This window comes from Oryx dammah, unplaced genomic scaffold (assembly GCF_014754425.2).
Source record: "Oryx dammah isolate SB20612 unplaced genomic scaffold, SCBI_Odam_1.1 HiC_scaffold_26, whole genome shotgun sequence".
Classification (NCBI taxonomy): domain Eukaryota; kingdom Metazoa; phylum Chordata; class Mammalia; order Artiodactyla; family Bovidae; genus Oryx; species Oryx dammah.
The window spans coordinates 18,049,563-18,071,388 of record NW_024070210.1 but is presented as its reverse complement, the minus strand read 5'-3'; the positions used below and the strand labels follow the sequence as shown (position 1 = coordinate 18,071,388).

The window sequence follows — 21,826 nt, the reverse complement described above, 5'->3', positions numbered from 1 at the left end:
AAGACCACTAGTCTCTTCCTGAGCAACTTTCTCGCTCCCTCCTACGACGCCCTATCTCCTACTCCCTTCCTACAAGGAAACTAACTACTTCTCCCGCCTACCCCCCGAGTCATTTTGCTTGACTAATCCCCAAAAGAGAGGACTTCACTCCTCGGCTCAACCTCTCACCACTTCTCAAACCCGAGCTACTCCCTCGAGGTTTTGTTGGTGTTTTGTTTGTTTGCTTGTTTTCTTCTAAACTCTGCCCTCCCAGGGATCCTCACACTCAGTTCCCAGTCCAGTCTTGGATCTCCCATCGCAGACCAGCGGTGGGGGGCAGGGCGCTGCCGTCCCTCCCCAAGCTGTTCAAGGTCTCCCCCGGTCCGACCAACCGAAGCCCCGCCAGAGCTCCCACGGCGCTGCTCTCGCGGATGGCCTCCTTTCTCAGGAGAATCCCCCGCCCCCTCCCTGCCTCTTTCCTCGACATCCTCACTGGGACCCCTGCCGCCCTTGGCCTCCCTTCTCCCTCAGATCCGGGCCACTCCCAGTCTCCCGGCCCCCCACCCCACCCCTCCAGCTTTCTCCGCTCGGGCCGCTCCCGGACTTCCCGGGTTCCCACCTTCTTCCTCACACCTAAAGGTGTCCGGAGTATACCCGCGTCACCTCGTCCCTCAGACCAGGTCGTAACCGGTCATTCCCTTCTCCGGGACCCCAGAAGCTCCCGTCTCCCCAGGAACCTACCCCTCACACGCACCGGTCGCCGGTCAGTGTCCCAGACCCGACGAGCTAGGCGTCCCGAGGGACCTGCTGGCCTGACTCGCTTGGGTCCGGCCCCGCAGCCTACCTTGCCACACTACGAACTCCGCCGCAGGAGCCGGGTGGCTCTCCCACCAGCCCAGTCAGGGCGAACTTGCCGCCGTCGCCGCCCCCGCCCTGGCCCCGGGCCGGGCTGGACCCGCAGTCGAGGCCCCCCTCCCGCTGGCTTCCGCCTCGGGAGCGCCGAAATGGCGTTTCCACCCCCACCCCCCGCGACGGCTCCCAGACCTCAGGCCCGCATTATCGGAACTCACCTGCAGCTGCCGCCAGCCAACTCCAGCGCCCCTGCCTCTCTACCTCGGGCGCCAGTAGCCACCTAGCGCCTCCACCTCCCCCATGACAACAGTCCCACCCCGTTTCACACTTCCTACCTCGCGATTGGATAGTGGGGCGGCAGCTCTCTGCTCTTATTGGTTTAGTTACCCGTCCGTCAAAGCTTCCTTACCGCCCCTTTTCCTGACCCGGTATTTGCCCCCTCCCGGACCTGGAGCGACCTACCAAGCTTTAGTTGTAATTGGTTGATGGTTGGACAGCTCAAAGTTCTGATAGGCTACCGCAAGTGTCTGTTAAGTCAACTGGCAAAAGACGGTCGGCTCCGGTTGGTTCGAGCTTGGGCACAGTTTGGTTGCGCAGTAGAAAGCAAGGAAGGGACTGACGCTCAAATCCAACGGGAAGGATTAACTCTTTGTGGTAGAGGTGACTGTAAACTCGTGCCTTTCTCCAACTTTCTCTCAATAAAGAGAAGCTTATCACTGCCAGCTTACCCAGAGGTTAGGGACACCCTACCCTCTTAAAGAAAACAGCAACATTAGAAGTTGTGTATAAAAATCGATTACAACTCGGTGAGAGAAACGCTCTATATAAATTAAAATTTCCCCTTGAGGTCCTATGGTGACCGATTTCCTTGATGTTCTTTCCAGAAGTCTCCATGCTAAAGGGCAAAGCACAACCGTTTATTTAGCAGAAGTCAGTCCACTTTGGTTGCAGTTAATAGACTGAAGTGGCGTGTTGCGAGGCCTCCCCCTTCCAGACTCACTCATGGCTGGCTTCTGCGAAGTGACCAGGCAGCCAACAGCAAGTTTGAACTAAATGGGCCACAGTTTACCCTTGTGATGCTCTGGAAAAGAAAATTCGGCTCCCTGCAACTTGATTTTTATGCTCGTTAGTTCTTTTTTTTTTTTTTTTCTTTTTCCCAAATATCATATGGCTTTATTTAGATGGGAAATCTTAAAAAATGATACAAATGAACTTATTTACAAAACTCGTTAGTTCTTAACCCAACTAGATGTGTGTCAGATACTTAACAATTTATCTTTTTTTCTAAACCTCTCTTCCTAGCAGTCTAAATTAGGACCTTTGAATGAATTGCAGTTCTTTTCTCATATTGGCACAATGAACAAGAATAAATGATTGTGTTTTTATTCACTTGGGTACAAATCACAGTAGGCACTCTTGAGAAATTTGTTGTTGCTATAAAAACTTGTGCTCCTAGAAATGTATATCCTTTTTTTTTTATTCATTTCAGCTTTTTGCTTTTCTTTTTCATTTCCACCCACTGTTCCTGTCCCTGAATGGCAAAATGCTGGCCTAATTACTCTTTCAATTTCTAAATCAGATTTAAATAAATGTACCTTCCTCACAACTCCACCCAGCATACATAAACTCATGGGTCATGAAACATACGACTCAGGAATGGATTGGGAAAGTCCCCCTTAAGCACCTCTTTATGATTGGGGACTTCTTGTGGCACTGAGACTAGACCTTGCCCCTTACTTATTCCTGCTAACTCTTTGTTCCATATCTCCTCTATTTACCCTTCTGTCCTATTTCAGCAAACTACAAGGAGTGTAAAACTGTGTGGTTCATTATCCACCCCCCAAAGAAAACACTGTCTATTTTCTAACATATATTTTTAGTCATTTAAATAAACTATATACCTCTATCACCAAACTAAGTGGAAATTATTCCTCCAGTAACTCTACATAACAGTAAGGTGTCTTTTCCTAGTTTTTTTCCCAGAACTTTCCTCCCCCTTCTCTCATCCTCACCTTCCAATTTAGAAATAACCTCCCCTTCAATTCAATGACTCATAAAAAGCCTGTGAAAGGAAAGTGGAAAAGCCAAAATAACCGCAGAAATGTCTGAATCATTCAATTGAAGGAAAGATCAAACATTGACCATGATAAGATGGCATTCAAGACATAAGGCAAGCCTTAACTAACATCCCATAACAAAAGAAGTAACATGTAAATGTGAAGATGCTCCAGCGAGAAGGAGCCGGCAGTATGTCTGAAGCTTTTGAATATATTACCAACAGCTTTCTTCTCTCTAGTCTTGGCAGTGTCCTACCTACCAATTTTAGAGCAAGTTAGAAGGCAATTAATGTCCTGGCAGATAGAAAACAATAACGTCATAGGAGGGCATGACCATTATTATGATATTTTGGGTAATAATGGCTCTTTCACAGTCATAGTTATAGTATGTCTTAGTTACTATGTGCCATCGAGAACATAGAATTAGGCCAGCCTCACTAAGAGGACTTGTCATGGAAGTTTAGGAACTCAACAAAATTACTATCACAAAACTAGGAATTTTGCCACAAAGTTCAGCTATTCCTTTTATTTCATTGTATCTGTTTATTTATTTTCACCACACAACACAGCATGTGGGATCTTAATTCCTCCACCAGGGATGGAACCTGCACCCACTACAGTGGAAGCATGACGTCTTAACCACTGGACCACTAGGGAAGTCACCCTTCTATTTCATATACTAGAGTGAAAAAGTTGGCTTAAAACTCAACATTCAGAAAATTAAGATCATAGCATCCAGTCCCATCACTTCATGGCAAATAGATGGGGAAACAAGGGAAACAATGACAGACTTTATTTTCTTGGGCTCCAAAATAACTGCAGATGGTGACTTCAACCTTGAAATTGAAAGACCCTTGCTCCTTGAAAGAAAAGCTATGGCCAACCTAGACAGCATATTAAAAAGAGACATTACTTTGCCAACAAACGTCCATCTAGTCAAAGTATGGTTTTTCTAGTAGTCATGTGTGGATGTAAGAGTTGGACTATAAAGAAAGCTGAGTGCCAAAGAATTGACACTTTTGATCTGTGGTGTTGGAGAAGACTCTTGAGAGTCCGTTGGACTACAAGGAGATCCAACCAGTCAATCCTAAAGGAAATCAGTCCTGAATGTTCTTTGGAAGGACTGAAGCTGAAGCTGAAACTCAAATACTTTGGCCACCTGATGTGAAGAGCTGACTCATTTGAAAAGACCCTGATGCTGGGAAAGATTGAAGGCAGGAGGAGAAGGGGGTGACAGAGGATAAGATGGCTGGATGGCATCACCAACTTGATGGACATGAGTTTGAGTAAGCTCCAAGAGTTGGTGATGGACAGGGAAGCCTGGCATGCTGCAGTCCGGGGTTGCAAAGAGTCGGACACGACTGAGCAACTGAACTGAAAAAAAAAAAAAAGGCATTCATAAATGTTTTTGCTCATACATACATATACACTTCTATCACTCCCATTCCTTGTGAAAATCAGTTAAGAGGAAAAATGTAATATAAACACATACAACCCAGTAAGAGAGAAAACCTTAAAGAAGGAAGGTTTTAAGGAACATTCTTTGATGCAACAGAAGGCTATTCTGTTATTGAAGCCCATGCAGTAACTAGAAAAGTTATTGCTTGTACCCTACATTTTGATTTTGTATCCACAAAGTAATCTTATAATGCAATTATTCCATCCAGCTTCTCTTTTCTTTCCTGTGTTAGGTGCTTCTCCATCGCTCTCAAGGCCCGCTCTTAAAAAGCAAGGACACTGGAGTCAGGGAGTCTGCAACTCTCTGTTGCGTGGCTGGTTGTGGAGGTGGTGCAGATGGTATCTCTGCGGAACCATTTGAGCAAAACCAGCATGGCAGGTGTATTAAAGGCAAAAATAGCCTTTATAAATCCTGATTAAGTGGGAAATGATGGACTCAGAGTGATGGCCCAATATCTGAGTGGTATGGTTTGCCTTGGGCTCTCGTGTGCTGGTGCATTTTGCTCTCTTTTCTTTGCTGCTCCTCTCTTTGATCATACCACTTTTCAAGGGAGCAAAACCTGAATGTCTTTACATTTCTATTTTAGTCCAGGAGGACACACTCACTATGAAAACTCCATTTGGCGTTTTTTTTTTTGTTTGTTTTTTTGGGGATTTTTTTTTTTCCTCCCTGGTTTCTGCACACAATCCAAAAGGATTAGAAAAGCAAACAGTCGGTGGAAAAGAAAATCAGTCAGAGAAGCAGACAAGGGCCAGAGCTGCTTGCTGCTAGCAGTTAGGGGCAAAGTCATAACATTTGATAAGAGATGGTTCCCTGAGTTTAGGATCCCTGAAAGCGGAGGTTGACAGGGATATAGGGATTAGAGAGAAGGGAGGAAAGAGACAAAAAGTGAGACAGAGACAGAGAGAATGAGAACTGAGAGACAGAAAGAAAGCCCTTGGAGAAGAGGGTAATGAACATGAGAGAGTCAAGAGGCCATAATCAGAGTGCTGAGATAGCTTAGAGTCCTTCCCCCAACTACCCCAGATATGGACTTTACACCAGGTTGCACAATCGAACCAACGAAGTGCAGCCTCTGCCACTGGCTGAAAGGAGAATGGGGCCAGAACTCTACCCTATGGCATCATTGCTCTGTTGCCACCCGGAAACACCCCTGAGCTCAAAGCCTGCTGCTTTGGCACCAGGGCAAAGCTGACAAGGAAGGATAGATTCCTGCAGCCAACCAGTGGACGAATCTTCTTTTGATTTCATAAAGGTGACCACTGGCATGAAGCTCTGGGTAAACAAAGGGAAATTTTCTGGAAGATGTTTTTGCCATCCAAAACTGGGGAGCTTCCAACAAAGGGATGTGCCAAGTTGCTTTCCATGCTGGAACAAAGCACTGTGGTTTCAAAATTCAAGACTCTGCTCCTTGGATGGGAAGAAGCAAAAAAATTTTAAAAGTCAGTGGAAAAGGGTGTCCTCTCAGGCAGAACCATTTGATTTCCAATTCTAGGGCTCATGTGATTTTTAAGTAGCACACCATGCTGTCTCATTACTCAATGCAGGCATTTTCATCCTCAAGAAAAGTGTGTATACCCCTCTACCCACCTTGCATAGCATAGGTAAGATGGCTTGAGTGCTTGTAAAATGGACAAGTTGCAGCTCTTAGCTCTGCCATTGTGCTGTTGAATGGAACCCCTGGTTACTATCACCAGATCTATGGGTGGACCAGACATTCTTCTGCAACAGGGAGTGGACCACTCAAAGCACTTAGCATCATTTAAACTTTTGTCCATTCCAGTTTTACACACACACACAAAGAGTTTCCTGGAAGCCTGGCTACACTCCAAGGGTTTCAGAGAGTAGAATGCCTTTTAGAACTCCAGTTTCCTAATCACTTGGAATCGCATAAGAAAGTAGACTTGAGCTCAGACCCTGAACTAAATGTGTTCAGATCCTGGCTCTGCTATTTCTAGCCATGTGACTCTGGGAAAGTTGATTCATTTATCTAAACTTCAGTTTCTTCATCTACAAAGTGGAATATATATTAGCTATCTCTTACTGGGTAACAAATTATCCCAAAATTTAGTAGCGTAAAACAACATTTATTACCTCTGTCTCTGTGGGTCAGAATTCCTGGTATAACTTAACTGGGTCCTCTGGCTCTGGGTGTCTCACAAGGGTGTGGTCACTTCAAGGCTCAATTAGGATGAACCAGCATCCTAGCTCAGTCATATCATTGTTGGCAGGATTCCTTAGCTCACAAGCTTTAGCCTAAGGCCTTAGATCCTCATGAGCTATTGGCTCTGGACCTCTCTGTGCCTTACTTCTTAATCTGTCCATAGAACATCTCAAAACAGCAGCTTCCTTCATTACAGCAAGCCAACACGAGGGAAAAAGAGAGAGCCAGTGAGAGAGAGACTGCTAAAAACACAGAAGTCAGTCTTTTGCAATCTAATCACAGAAGTGACATCCCAGGATTCTTGCCACATTCTGTTAGTCAAAAGCAAGTCATTGGATCCAGCCCACACTCAAGGAAAGGGGATTGCACAAGGGTGCAAATAGCAGCCTGCTGCTGCTACTGCTAACTTGCTTCAGTCGTGTCTGACTCTCTGCAACCCCATAGATGGCAGCCCACCAGGCTCCTCTGTCCCTGGGATTCTCCAGGGAAGAACACTGGAGTGGGTTACCATTTCCTTCTCCAATGCATGAAAGTGAAAAGTGAAAGTGAAGTCGCTCAGTCGTGTCCGACTCTTCACGACCCCATGGACTGCAGCCTACCAGGCTCCTCCATCCATGGGATTTTCCAGGCAAGAGTACTGGAGTGGGTTGCCATTGCCTTCTCTAGAAGCAGGCTACCATATGATAATAATAATAATAATAAAAAATCTGTATGCAGGTCAGAAGCAACAGTTAGAAGTGGACATAGAACAACAGACTGGTTCCAAATAGGAAAAGGAGTATGTCAAGGCTGTATACTGTCACCCTGCTTATTTTACTTATATGCAGAGTACATCATGAGAAACGCTGGACTGGAAGAAACACAAGCTGGAATCAAGATTGCCGGGAGAAATATCAATAACCTCAGATATGCAGGTGACACCACCCTTATGGCAGAAAGTGAAGAGGAACTAAAAAGCCTCTTGATGAAAGTGAAAGAGGAGAGTGAAAAAGTTGGCTTAAAGCTCAACATTCAGAAAACGAAGATCATGGCATCCGGTCCCATCACTTCATGGGAAATAGATGGGGAAACAGTGGAAACAGTGTCAGACTTTATTTTTCTGGGCTCCAAAATCACTGCAGATGGTGACTGCAGCCATGAAATTAAAAGACGCTTACTCCTTGGAAGAAAAGTTATGACCAATCTAGATAGCATATTCAAAAGCAGAGACTTTACTTTGCCAACAAAGGTCCATCTAGTCAAGGCTATGGTTTTTCCTGTGGTCATGTATGGATGTGAGAGTTGGACTGTGAAGAAGGCTGAGTGCCGAAGAATTGATGCATTTGAACTGTGGTGTTGGAGAAGACTCTTGAGAGTCCCTTGGACTGCAAGGAGATCCAACCAGTCCATTCTGAAAGAGATCAACCCCGGAATTTCTTTGGAAGGAATGATGCTAAAGCTGAAGCTCCAGTACTTTGGCCACCTCGTGCGAAGGGTTGACTCATCGGAAAAAACTCTGATGCTGGGAGGGACTGGGGGCAGGAGGAGAAGGGGACGACAGAGGAGGAGATGGCTGGATGGCATCACTGACTCAATGGATGTGAGTCTGAGTGAACTCCGGGAGTTGGTGATGGACAGGGAGGCCTGGCGTGCTGTGATTCATGGGGTCGCAAAGAGTCGGACACGACTGAGCAACTGAACTGAACTGAACTGAATACCTACTTACAGGTTTTGTTTAAAGGTTAAAGCAGAGAATGTGTTCAATTCAGAGCCTGGCATATATTATGTACCTAGTGTATACAATACTATCCTTTTAATTTTATTATTGAGTATATAATGATTGGTTTTCTCTCCCTTCTAGCTACTTGGAGGAAACTTTTATGAGCAATAAATGAGATAATCTATATAGTTCAGGAAGGAACTGATCCATGGTAAATTCTCATTAATTATTATTAATGTTAATTTTTATCAACATTATATGAGTGTGTGATATCTGGTTCCCTTGCCAAGCTACTAGACAGATATGCAATGCCCAGAATGGCCTTATTTTCAAATATTTTGTCTCATTTATCCACGTGTACTCTATACGTGCCAGACCACAATTTCAGATTTGGGGCTCAGAAAATATGAGCAACAAAGCCATGATCCAGTCTAATTTCCTGCCTGCCTTATATTAAGCAAGGCATGCTCAAAACCAGCAAGATCGGGTAATTATGGCAGCACCTCCAATTTTCAGAAGTCTGAACCTGGCTCCATTAAAGTTCCAGAGAAGGGGAGTGTACCCAGGATGAGCAAGGACGTGGCTGTGTGACCTTTGCCCCTTTCACTGGTCACTTTACAGTCTGCTGTCAATCCTTAACAGGATGAGAGAAAGAGGGATCCTACCAGGCTCTGTGGATGGCATGAGGGCACCCAAGGGGCAGACTGCATCCCTGGACTGGGAGCAGTCAGAAGCAAGAGGCTGAAGAGAGAGCAATTTTGCAATTAGAAAGCTGGAAGTAGAAAGCCCAGTTTACAACGTGAACGAATGATCACTATGAGGTTAGAGTGACCAGCAGGGCTGGGTTGAGTGGTTTCCTTATAAAGAAGGAGGATATTGAGGACTGGCCTGTAGCCAGAGAAAATGAGGAACTATTATCAAGGAAACCCCATTATTTTGGCTTTGAGTCATTCCTCAGGGCTCACACATGATTATATTATAAGAAAAATGTGGTGGTGGCAGAGGGGGTGGGGGTGGGGGCGGGGTAAGAACTCCTAAAGTATAAATGATCTTTAAACCAAAAACATTGTAGAAACATAAAGGTCCAAATGCATAGCTCACCTCATCTCATCTTTTCAGGCCAGGAGTATCTACTCAAATATTCTCTCCCCCTGCCTCCCTCCACTCTCTTTACATTTGTACAGGTTCTTTCCTTTTGTCAGTGTACCAGGCAGAAGAAAAAACTATCCTCACAAGGAAATGCCTTAGGATCTTTTCAGCTGGAGCTGTTTTCTGATCCAAAGTCACCATCTTAAGCAGTTTCTTCTGTGGTGCTAGACCATTCGGTTAGATTCAGTCGCTCAGTCGTGTCTGACTCTTTACAACCCCATGAATCGCAGCACGCTAGGCCTCCCTGTCCATCACCAACTCCCGGAGTTCACTCAGACTCACATACATCGAGTCCGTGATGCCATCCAGCCATCTCATCCTCAGTCGTCCCCTTCTTCTCCTGCCCCCAATCCCCCCCAGCATCAAAGTCTTTTCCAATGAGTCAACCCTTCGCATGAGGTGGCCAAAGTACTGGAGCTTCAGCTTTAGCATCATTCCTTCCAAAGAAATCCCAGGGCTGATCTCCTTCAGAATGGACTGGTTGGATCTCCTTGCAGTCCAAGGGACTCTCAAGAGTCTTCTCCAACACCACAGTTCAAAAGCATCAATTCTTCGGCGCTCAGCCTTCTTCACAGTCCAACTCTCACATCCATACATGACTACTGGAGAAACTATAGCCTTGACTAGACGGACCTTAGTCAGGAAAGTAATGTCTCTTAGCGCTCAATAAATACTCACAAATAATAACAGTTACACTTCTGCCTCCAAATCAAGACACCTGTGCAGCTGGGATTTAAACAGGCCCCTTGATTTTCTGAGATGCCACAACCCTGGCCTCTGCTTCTCTGGGCATGTTCCTAGGTGTTTCCAGATTTGTGCACAGAAGAGCTCAAAGCAGAAGTTGTGGGGAAAGATCTGTGAGGTTAAAGGAGAGGTATGTAGCAACATCAAGTTCCTCTTCCTGTCACTTGTCTCTTCTTCTAACTCTGTGTTTCCTCTGGGTTTGAGAAAGAGAATTGTAAGTTTCAACACTTCTCAGTAGCCAGAGAAGATCTCTGTCTGCTGTTTTGCAGGATGGCCAATTTTAGAAGGGAAAGAAGGGCTGAGAAGATGAAGACTTGCCCCCAGGAAACCTGCCTACACAATAGGGATGGTGTGTTTATTTGTTCAGCCTTTTCCTTCAGGCAGCCAGAGCTGCAGCCATTTAATTTTGCCCTCAGGAAGTGTATTTAGTAGTAGGCTTTCTTTCTTTTCCTGTTAGTTTCCTGCAAAAGGACATCAGTGTCTTCTTAGAGCAGCAGCTGATAGGAAAGGATGTTATTGCTCAAGGGAAGGCAGACAAGCCTATTTCCCGAGTCAGACCCAGATCATCCCCAGGGCCCAGAGAGTGCAGCCTGGGCTGTGGAAATAGAAGAACCTGATTTTCACACCCGTTTCCTTCATGCCATCCTCCTCCCTGAAATACTCTCTAGTGTAACAATAATTACAACTTCCACTTGTGTAGAATTTCACACTTTCCCAAGGTAAGCATCACAGAAGCAGAATTGGAGGCACTGTATTTGAGGGAAACTGGGATTTACTTTGGAGGGTTAATATTATGTACAGGGGAAATTATACCAATCGTATAGGTTTACTCTAAGTAGGATGAGATGGCTGGATGGCATCACCAGCTTGACGGACATCAGTTTGAGCAAGCTCCGGGAGATGGTGATGTACAGGGAAGCCTGGCGTGCTGCAGTCCATGGGGTCCTGAAGAGTCGGGTGTACATGCACCCTGAGTTAGGGTCCCTTTACTGGCTCCTACTCATTCTACAGATCTCACTTTCAAAGTGATTTCTACAGCGGGGCCTGCCGACCTCTCCTCTCCCAGGCACCACTGGGTTGGGCTCTTATATATATTGCACTTCCGTTTTGGATACACACATCCCATGAGTAAATTTGCATGGAGCACATCCTCCTATAGCACTGTGATATCAGGAACCCATCCATCCTGCTCACAGTTCCTAGTATGGGGCCAAAGTAGTTCACTAAATGTTCAGTGAATGAATGAGTCAGGAGTTGTCTCTAGGAGCTGCCTTCCTTCCCTACACCATCATTTATTTTGGGGTGGTGCTATGGGAGTTGTAAAAAAGAAAAAGCATGTGCTAATTATCATGTAATGATCACTAGTCATTAGTAGTAATTCGTAGGTAAAAGCACAGTGGTGGTATATGACTAAATAAAACATTCCACCAGTGTGTACAGGGCCTTCCCTGCATTATGAATCTGAAATCTCATTTCCTGTCTCCGTTGGACCCCACAGAGAGACAGGGTCATTCCTTCAGTTGCCAACAGTGGGGAGAGGGAGAACTCAGTTTCCTCTGATTGAGCGAAACCATTCTGATATGAAAATTAAATGAAAATGCTGGGCCAGTAGTAGCCTTCTGCTACTTCCCTCTCAGGTTCTGAGATGGATTTCCCCACCAAAGGTCTGCACTGAGTCATCCCTGCTCCAGATTTAAAAAAAAAAAAAAAAATTAAAAAGTCAGCTCCCTCAGGGTGAGTGATGGGAACACGGACACATCCTGCTAATCTTCCCATTGTGGGTCAAGGTGCATGGCCTTGGCCCCCTCCTTGGGAGCAAAGAGGACAAGCTGAAAGGAAAGACAAGACTTTTCCTTCTCACTCCTTCCTACCTCAAAAGCTCTTGGTCTGTGGCTTCCTCTTGTTCTGCAGAGGGGAAGTGAGGATGAAGACAGAGAGGGAAGAATACCACAGGACATAGCACTCTGATGGGCCTGAGACTGTCAGGGAGCTGTGAATTGGGATGAAGGATTATAAGACATGAAGAATCCCTAGAGATTCTTCAACAATTCTCACATTCCAAATAACCGAGGCACAGCCCAGTTGCCCGGACACAGGGAAGCAGAAATGCAGTCAGCGGGTGGTGATGACAGCAAAGAAGCGAGCAGATCCGACACCCCAACCCCTTCGAAGAGCTGTGCCCCAAGGGAGCACCACAGACAGCTGCAGGCTGGGTAGTGAAGACAGGGAGTGAGTGCTGAGCGTGAGACCTTGAATCAGGAGGCCCACACTACATCAGCTGATGGAAGGAGCCCACGTGAAAGATGAGTGTCAGAGATGTGGCTTAATCAGTTAACCGTGGAAGGGGCACTTATTTATGACATGCTTTGAAATCTCTAGATGAAAAGAAATGGCAGGAAAACTATTATTATTTTGAGTGTCGATTCATAGAGGAGCCAGCTCATCTTTGAGCTCCTGTGTTGGACTCAGAGGCCACAGTATTTTCATCTTGGATAGAGCAGTCCCTGGAGATCTGTTTTCTAAGAACTTCAATTGAGAGCAAGTTCATTGTTGAGGTCCACAAGGAATCCAACCAAAAATCTCATCATTGAAGTGTTACAAATTTCCAACCAAGCCCCAGTAAGTTTTTTGGGCAAACAGATCCTGGCCAGACCTAACTTGCCTGGAGACATGCATAGGCTATGACGTGGTAACTCTTCACCCTCCCTGTCACTCTCCTAAGTTTCTTTCTCCTCCTGTTCTTTTTTACATGTGCATAAGGCTACTTGGAAACTTTGACTTATCAAAGAATATTTATAGAGATTCCAAAATGAACACACCAACTGTGGTTCTCCACCTACCATTTAGCACCCCCACACATACTTTTTAAAGGAAGTGGTCAAACCAGACCCTTTTTCATTCTATTTGGCTGGTCTGTGACCCTGGTATTCTACTTCTCTATTCATTCCCTTGTATACTTTACTGTAAATACTCCTGCCCCCCTACCTCCATTCCAAAGGGTTATGTTAGTCATTGAGTTCTTAAATGAAAGCATATTCTCCTTCCTGGCATCTCCAACGCTAACAGGCTGACTAGACTCATAACAGGACTTTAACCCAAAACCTTCAACAAGTGCTTTCCTTGCCCTGAATGACCTAAGCAGCAACAATCCCATGTCACAATCATCACAGAAACAGATATTATTTTTCTGCTATTGCACTAAGTGGACAAAGGTTGTCTTACTCATGCAGAAAGATTACTTAATAAAGCTAGAGCTGCTTGTAAACCAAAAAAATCTCAAGAATGGGCATGTGACTGCTAGGCATGCTTTAGGGGGTAAGCTAAGTCTATAGTATCACAAGAAGCATGGGTAAGACCAACAGGAACTCTGCTCTCAAATCCCCAAATCCTAGGATTACAATGTAACTGACAAACTTTCAGTACTGTTAAGATGAGGACTGATAATAAGAAGAAGAATATTTCAAGGTGTAGGACATAAGCACATAGAACTCAATATCCAAGGAAGGAATATAGTCAGAATGCAGAAACAACTAGAGCAAACTGATGAAGTGCAGAAGCATCCCTGAGTGAACCAGGGGGTCCTGTGTCAATGCTCCAGGTTCCCCTCCTAGTGCCAGGGATTCTACTTCATTGGACTGGAGTAGGTGTGCTTTATTTTTGCAAAGCTCCCCCAAGTGCTTCTGATTCCTAACCAGGTTAAGAACCACTACTTGAAACCTTTCATCCAAGGTTAGAGACTATTAAATGGACTAAAGGTCTGACCCAACCTGGTAATCCTTATGGTCCTAATTGTCAAACTGCTTGGTTAGTGAATGACAACTCTGAGGCGGATAACAGCTGGTATCTTTGTGACACGAGCAAGCTTCAGAGTAGCCATTAGACTCGAGCCACAGATCAAATGTAGTAATATAATAGTCCTCTAGTCCCTGGCTCATTTAGAACCTTTTGCAAGATTTTCAAGAATTTCCCACCTCAGGAATGAATTAACTGGAGACTTTTAGAACAAACTTTGGAAGGAAATATTCAAATCTGCTTACCACTATACAGTGCAGACTTCTTTAAACATTTCCCTTGTGGTTTTTTATGCACAGTGCTTAGAATACTAGGCATTCATTCATTCAGTAAATATCCATTTACTAAAACTTAAGACAAATAATCTATGCCAATAGTTTGCTGCTGAGGGTATAAGTAAGCTAATGTGTGTTTAGTAGCTCAGTTGTGTCTGACTCTTTGCGACCCCATGGACTGTAGCCAGCCAGTCTCCTCTATCTGTAGGGATTCTCCAGGCATGAATACCGGAGTGGGTTGCCATACCCTCTTCCAGGGGATCTTTCCAACCCAGGGATAGAACCCAGGTCTCTCACATTGCAGGCAGATTCTTTACCATCTGAGCCACAAGGGAAGCTGAGGATATAAATAAACTAACAAGACAGTAGTAAAACAAATGTGGTCTCTAGCTTCATTAGTAACTAAGAAGCTCTCAACTTTTTAAATTTTATTGTAATGGCTGGGTACAGCGGAACACGGAGAAGGCAATGGCACCCCACTCCAGGACTCCTGCCTGGAAAATCCCATGGACAGAGGAGCCTGGTAGGCTGCAGTCTATGAGGTCGCTAAGAGTCAGACACGACTGAGCAACTTCACTTTCACTTTTCACTTTCATGCATTGGAGAAGGAAATGGCAACCCACTCCATTGTTCTTGCCTGGAGAATCCCAGGGACAGAGGAGCCTGGTAGGAGGCCGTCTATGGGGTCACACAGAGTTGGATACGACTGAAGCGACTTAGCAGCAGCAGCACAGTGAAACAGCCATCCCAGGAAATTCTATGAGGGCAATTTTACCCTGTTAGGAATAGAGAATTTCAGTTCTAGATATAGCTCACCTGAGGTTAAAAACAACTATAAAATAAAATGCCCCCCTTTTTTTCCAAATGTACTTACAAGTAAAGGATAAAATGAACCTCCAGAAGATAACAATTATGTTTTGTTCACCTTTGGATCTGAATTACTACGTACAGTACCTTGTGCCTAGTAAGGCTCAGTGTTTTTGAAGGAGTGAATAAATGAACGAAGCTTGAATCTCAGTTCTGCTTATTGTACATCCTGTACAAGGAATCTTTCTGACTCTCTGAGTCCTCATAATTGAGGCAATTACTACCCTGACTACTTGTCAGATGATTCGAAATCGCATGGTCACTGTCACTGTAGCTGGCGGAAGACAGGCAGGTACTCGGCAAATGCTCATGGGGACGGTACTGAGAAAACAGGGAAACAAAAATTTCTAGGGACCAACTTGTATGGTCAGACTGACACCTGGTGGTACAGTTTTAGAACCTATACCGAAAGTATAGTCAATTGCTTGTTTGACACTTAAATTAAGGAGTAACTAGGAATGCATATGGAGAAGGCAATGGCACCCCACTCCAGTACTCTTGCCTGGAAAATCCCATGGACGGAGGAGCCTGGTAGGCTGCAGTCTATGAGGTCGCTAAGAGTCGGACACGACTGAGCAACTTCACTTTCACTTTTCACTTTCATGCATTGGAGAAGGCAATGGCAACCCACTCCAGTGTTCTTGCCTGGAGAATCCCAGGGACAGGGGAACCTGGTGGGCTGCTGTCTGTGGGGTCACACAGAGCCGGACACAACTGAAGTGACGCAGCAGCAGCAGCAGCAGCAGGAACGAATAAGAACTGCTTTACAAGTAGCTTTTTTTTTTTAACACACAAGTAACATTTAATCCTTGCCAGTGATTTTTCAATCCTGACTGTATGCTAGAATAATCCGTGGACCTTTTATAATATATTGCTATTGATTTCACCGTCAGAGATTCTGACTTGATTTGTAGGACAGGCTGTCACGTTTTTAAAAAGCAATGTTAATATGTAACTGGGTTGAGAACCACTGCAAAAGACCCATGAGATCGTATTATTCTTCGCATTTTACAAATGTGAAAGTAAAATTCAAAATGATAAAGTAATTTTCACAGAGTCACATAGTTACTAGTGTAGCAGAAGGGAATTTGAACACGAGTCTACCATTTTTCTCTACACCGCATTAACTTGGCAGAGGCTTCTGGAAGTCTGGTGTGCTCCACTTAGCTTCCGCCCATGAAAGACTCAAACACAGAGGTCCTGTGGAATTCCATGACCCTATGGGGGTGAAGCACTCCAAAAAGCAATTTGGTGTTAAAGGGGTAATATGACCCCAGTGAAGCCCCTGACTTCCCAAATACTCTCTATAGAATTCCTCTTCTCAAGAGCTTTTAACTCTACTTCTCTGTTGATGGATAAATGAACAATGTGAGGTTGCTTGATTCTTAATTGAAAAACTACAAGATACATTTAATGCTTTCTTTCTTTTCTGAGGTCTGGGATATGTTAGAGAACTGAAACAGTTTAATCATCTGTTATTTAGTTCCAGGAAACAGCCTCCTATGCAGCTACCGCACACTTAGCATGTCTGGCCAAAAACAGCCAAGGTGTTAGGCATCAGCAGGTAAAGAAGAATGAAAGGGTTAAATCCAAACATCTGAGACAGTGTCCTGAACTAGCCTCCCAAAGAGGTTCACAGAGGACAGATAGTTTTGAAAGGCATGGGAAGGACACGTCCCTCCCAAACCTACCCTGTAGAAAGTGCCAGCTCAGTCCAAGCCTGGAAAATGAATGGGCTCATTGAGGAAGCCTGCAGCATCTTATAGAGCTGGCTCAATGACTTGCTAGGATGATTTCCCTGGACTTTATGAGGATTATTTTCTAAGGTTGGTATTGGAAGCATATGGGAGCAGGCTGAGGATGCTGAGGTTCAGCCAAGTGGGCAATAGTCTAGAAACTCACCATCTGAAAAGCCTATACCAGGGATCACAAACTGTCAGCTCAAGGGCAAAATTTAGCTCATAAATGTGTTTGGCACAGTGTTAGCTTTCAGGGTTTCTAATATTTTTAAGTTAATGGCCAATATTTTACGCTGGAGAAGTTTCATGCCTTGACTGTCCTGGTCACAACTGTTATCCCAGAATCTAGAACAGTGCCTGGAACAGAATGACTCTTTTTAGTATTTTTAAAAATTTTATTGTCAACCATTTTACAATAAATAAAATAAACCTCAGAGAATTAAGTAATTCACCTAAGGTCACATAATTGATAAGCAGCAAAATATTTGGACTCAAGCATGTCGACTTTCAAACCAATGTTCTGGTCACTGCTCCACACTGCCCAGCGTCCTACATTGGTGGGCCTTTCACATGGGGCCATTTCGGTTTAAGCTTTTAAAAACAGCTTAATTAAGATACGATTAACACACTACAATTTACCCATTTAAAGTGTATGATGTGGTCCAGTGGGTAAGGCTCTATGCGATTCGCCTGCAAGGGGCACAGATTTGATCCGTAAGTGTATGATGTGGTCCAGTGGGTAAGGCTCTATGCGATTCCCCAGCAGGAGGCACAGATTTGATCCATGGTCAGGGAACTAAGATCCCACAGACCTTGAGGTGTGGTCAAAAAAAAAAAGTATGATGCAATGTTTTTTGATATATTCAGCAGGTTGCACAATCATCACCCCAATGTATTTTTAGAATGTATTTGTTCCCCTTAAAAAACACCCATTAACATTCAATTCCTGTTCCCCTCTCCAACTTTCCCTCCCTAATTCCCACCATTCTCAGCCCTAAATAATCTGTAATCTACTTTCTGATTCTATAAACTGCTTATTCTGTAATCTACCACAAAGGAGAGGAGAATATACAATGGAGAAAAGATAGTTTCTTTAGCAAGTGGTCCTAGGAAAGCTGGACAGCTACATGTAAAAGAATGAAATTAGAACACTCCCTCACCATACACAAAAATAAACTCAAATGGTTAAAATACCTAAATATAAGACATGATACCATAAAACTTCCAGAAGAGAACATAGGCAAAACATTCTCTGACTTAAATCATAGCAATATTTTTTGGACCTGTCTCCTAAGACAAAGGAAACAAAAGCAAAAATAAACAAATGGTTCCTAATCAAACTTATAAGCTTTTGCATAGCAAAGGAAACCATCAACGAAATGACAAAGCAACCTATGGACTGGGAAAAAATATTTGCAAATGATGCAATTGACAAGAGGTTAACATCCAAAATGTACAAACAGCTTATATAACGCATTAAAAAAAAAAACACACAACCCAATCAAAAAATGGGCAGAAGACCTAAAGAAACACTACTCCAAAGAAGAAATACAGATAGCCAACAGGCACATGAAAAGATGCTCAACGCTGATAATTATTGAAAGTCTCTCAGTCGTGTCCAACTCTTTGCTACCCCATGGAGAGAAATACAAATCAAAACCGCATATGCCAGCATGGCTATCATCAAAAAGTCTGTAAAAAAACAAATTCTGGAGAGAGTTGGAGAAAGGGGATCTCTCCCTACACTACTGTACATGCATGCGTGCTAAGTCACTTCAGTCATGTCCGACTCTGTGTGAACCTGCGGACTGTAACTCACCAGGCTCCTCTGTCCGTGGGATTCTCCAGGCAAGAATACTGGAGTGGGTTGCCATGCCCTCCTCCAGGGGATCTTCCCGACCCAGGGACTTCCCAACCTATGGCTTAAGAACCTTGTCTCTTAGGCGTCCAGCATTGGCAGGCAGGTTCTTTATCATTAGTGCCACTAGCGCCACCTGGGAAGCCCCCCTGCACTACTGGTGGGAATGTAAATTGGTGTAGCTGCAAGAGAAAACAGTATGGAGTTTCCTCAAAAAGATCAAAATAAAGCAGCCACATGATCTGGCAATTCCACTTCTGGGCATGCAACTGAAAAGTTGAAAACTCTGATTCAAAAAAATACATGCACCCCAATGTTCATAGCAACACAATTTACAATAGCCAGGACTTGGAAGTAACCCAAGTGCCCTTCAGCAGATAACTGGTTTAAGAAGGAATACACACACAAAAAATTTGTCTGTTTTGAAAATATCATATAAATGAAATCGTACAACATATGGTCTTTTGTAACTGGCTTCTTTCACTTAGCATAAGGTTCAGCCAGGTTATATTATTTATCAGTGCTTTGTCATTTTTTAAAAATTGAAGTATATTGATTTATAATATTGTGTTTGTTTCAAGTGTACAGCTAAGTGAATCAATTATATATATATATATTCTTTTTCAGATTCTTTTTCACTATAGGTTATTAATGATATTGAATATAGTTCCCTCTGCTATATAAGTTTTTATTGTTTATCTATTTTATATATGTGAGTGCGTGAGTGAAAGTTGCTCAGATGTGTCCGACTCTCTGCGACCCCTTGGACTGTATAGTCCATGAATAGTCTAGGCCAGAATACTGGAGTGGGTAGCCTATCCCTTCTCCAGAGGATCTTCCTGACCCAGGAATTGAACCAGGGTCTCCTGCATTGCAGGCGGATTCTTTACCAACTGAGTTATCAGGAAATCATTTCATATATAGTAGTACGTATCTGCTAATGCCAGATTCCTAACTAATTCCTCTCCACATCCTTTCCCCTTTGGTTACCATAAGTTTGTTTTCAATGTCTGGTGAGTCCATTTCTGTTTTATAAATGAGTTCATTTGTATAACTTTTTTTAGGTTCCACATCTAAGTGACATCATGATATTTGTTTTCTCTGTCTTCCTAACTTCATTTAGTATGATAATCTCTAGGTCCATCCATATTGCTGCAAATGGACCATTTCACTCTTTTTATGGCTGAGTAATATTCCATTGTATGTATACGTATGTGCATACGTATATATATCTGTCTTCTTTACCCATTCATCTGTCATCGCACTAGTACTTTATTACATTTTATTGACAAGTAACATTTTATTATATAGATAAATCAAAGTTTATTTATCCATTTGTCAGTTGATGGACATTTGGGTTGTTTCCACTTCTTGGCTATTATGAATAGTATTGCTAAAACATTCATGTCAATTTGGATTTTTGACATTGTTTCAAAAGGTAGTCACTGTAAATTTTTGTGTTCAGTTCAGTTCAGTCGCTCAGTCATGTCCGACTCTTTGCAACCCCATGAATCACAGCACACCAGACCTCCCTGTCCATCACCAACTCCCGGAGTTCACTCAGACTCACGTCCATAGAGTCAGTGATGCCATCCAGCCATCTCATCCTCTGTCGTCCCCTTCTCCTCCTGCCCTCAATCCCTCCCAGCATCAGAGTCTTTTCCAATGAGTCAACTCTTCGCATGAGGTGGCCAAAGTACTGGAGTTTCAGCTTCAGCATCATTCCCTCCAAAGAAATCCCAGGGCTGATCTCCTTCAGAATGGACTGGTTGGATCTCCTTGCAGTCCAAGGGACTCTCAAGAGTCTTCTCCAACACCACAGTTCAAAACCATCAATTAATAATTTAAGTGTACATTTAAAAAACCTACCATATTTTTGAAAATATCATTCTGGTACTTAATTTTTAAAAATATAGCTGAAGTCTCAAAAAAGTGGGAGTATCCAGCTTACTCTTGACTTTTGAGAAGCTCTGATGCAACAAATGAGCCCATTTTATCAACCAAGACAACAAATTTCTCAGAGTCAGAAAAACTGTCTTGTACTTCCTGGACTATCCATGATGCCTCAATAATACATGCATTTGGTAACTACTTGCTGACAGTATAGTTCTTCTAGAAATGATGGGGTGGAGTGAGAGGATTAAGTGATAACCAGTGGGAGGCTGTGGGAGGGGAGAGAATAAATTATAACACAGGTATTTTCTTTCTGAGTCACCAACCCTTTTTCGCTGGTCAGGAAATTTCTGTTGGTGTAGTTCTCTAGGAATGCTAACAGATGGAATGTGTAAACTAGTAAAGACATGAATTTTGATGGAAAAATGGAAAATTTCTCTAGATCTTGGCCAAGAGAAGGTCAGCATGGTGTTTCTTGAACAAGCTGGACCAAGCAGAAGCTTCCTTTTACAGTAGGATTGGCAGCAGTCCTTTGTCTAATTCAACCTGTGGAGTTAGTGAATGTCTGTGGCAGATGAAAGGAGAGGAAAGATGAAAATAGGAGAAATGTAAAGGAGGCAGCCAAGACATTCTGGGTGGGAAGAGAGTCTCTTACAACAGCCTCAGTCTGGAAGGACAGGAAAGGATTTGTGGGACCTCTGGATTATTTTGTCATTATAACATTTTATTAATATGAATAGACTCAGTTTCCCTGGTGGCTCAGACACTAAGGAATCTGCCTGCAACACAGGATACCCAGGTTTGATCCCTGGGTCAGAAAGATCCTCTGGAGAAGGGCATGGCAACCCACTCCAGTATTCTTTCCTGGAGAATTCTATGGACAGAGGAGCCTGGTGGGCTATAGTCCTCAAGGGGTCGCAAAGAATCAGATACAACTGAGCAACTAACACACACACACACAAAGTACAAGGGTAAAGAGACGGATGTCCAGCTTCTTAACTGTGAAGTAACAAGTGAATCGATTGGGAAACAGGAGCTGAAAATGGAGCCTTCAAGGACCCCTGCCAAGTTCCTTCCTCCATCTTTTCTCCTGTTCTTTCCCCAGGCTGGAGGGTCTTCTCCCCTCTCTAAGGCTCTTGCTGTCTCTGAGATCCAAGACTATGGCAGCAGCCCCCTCCCCTGGCCTCTTACAGCATGTCTGCAGTGTACCACACAATTCCTACTAGACTAAGCATATTGTCTGTGAAAGGTTCTTAAATGTGTGTCTTATAAAATCACTCAAAGACAAGGGTGGTTTCT

The 21,826-nt window shown here is 43.8% G+C and overlaps 1 protein-coding gene across 8 annotated transcripts in view; it reads right to left on the bottom strand.

Annotated features, from left to right (window-relative positions):
* NUMB (NUMB endocytic adaptor protein) overlaps positions 1-1,143 on the bottom strand; it is a 165,165-nt gene extending 164,022 nt beyond the window's left edge. For 7 of the 8 annotated variants that reach the window (XM_040226122.1, XM_040226132.1, XM_040226127.1 and 4 more), the window contains exon 1: positions 1,050-1,143. The gene's annotated coding sequence lies outside the window, so the exon portion shown is untranslated. Of the gene's footprint in view, positions 1-823; positions 905-1,049 lie in introns of those variants that run through there. The other variant, XM_040226124.1, reaches the window with a different exon arrangement.
* Positions 1,144-21,826: the final 20,683 nt, after the last annotated feature.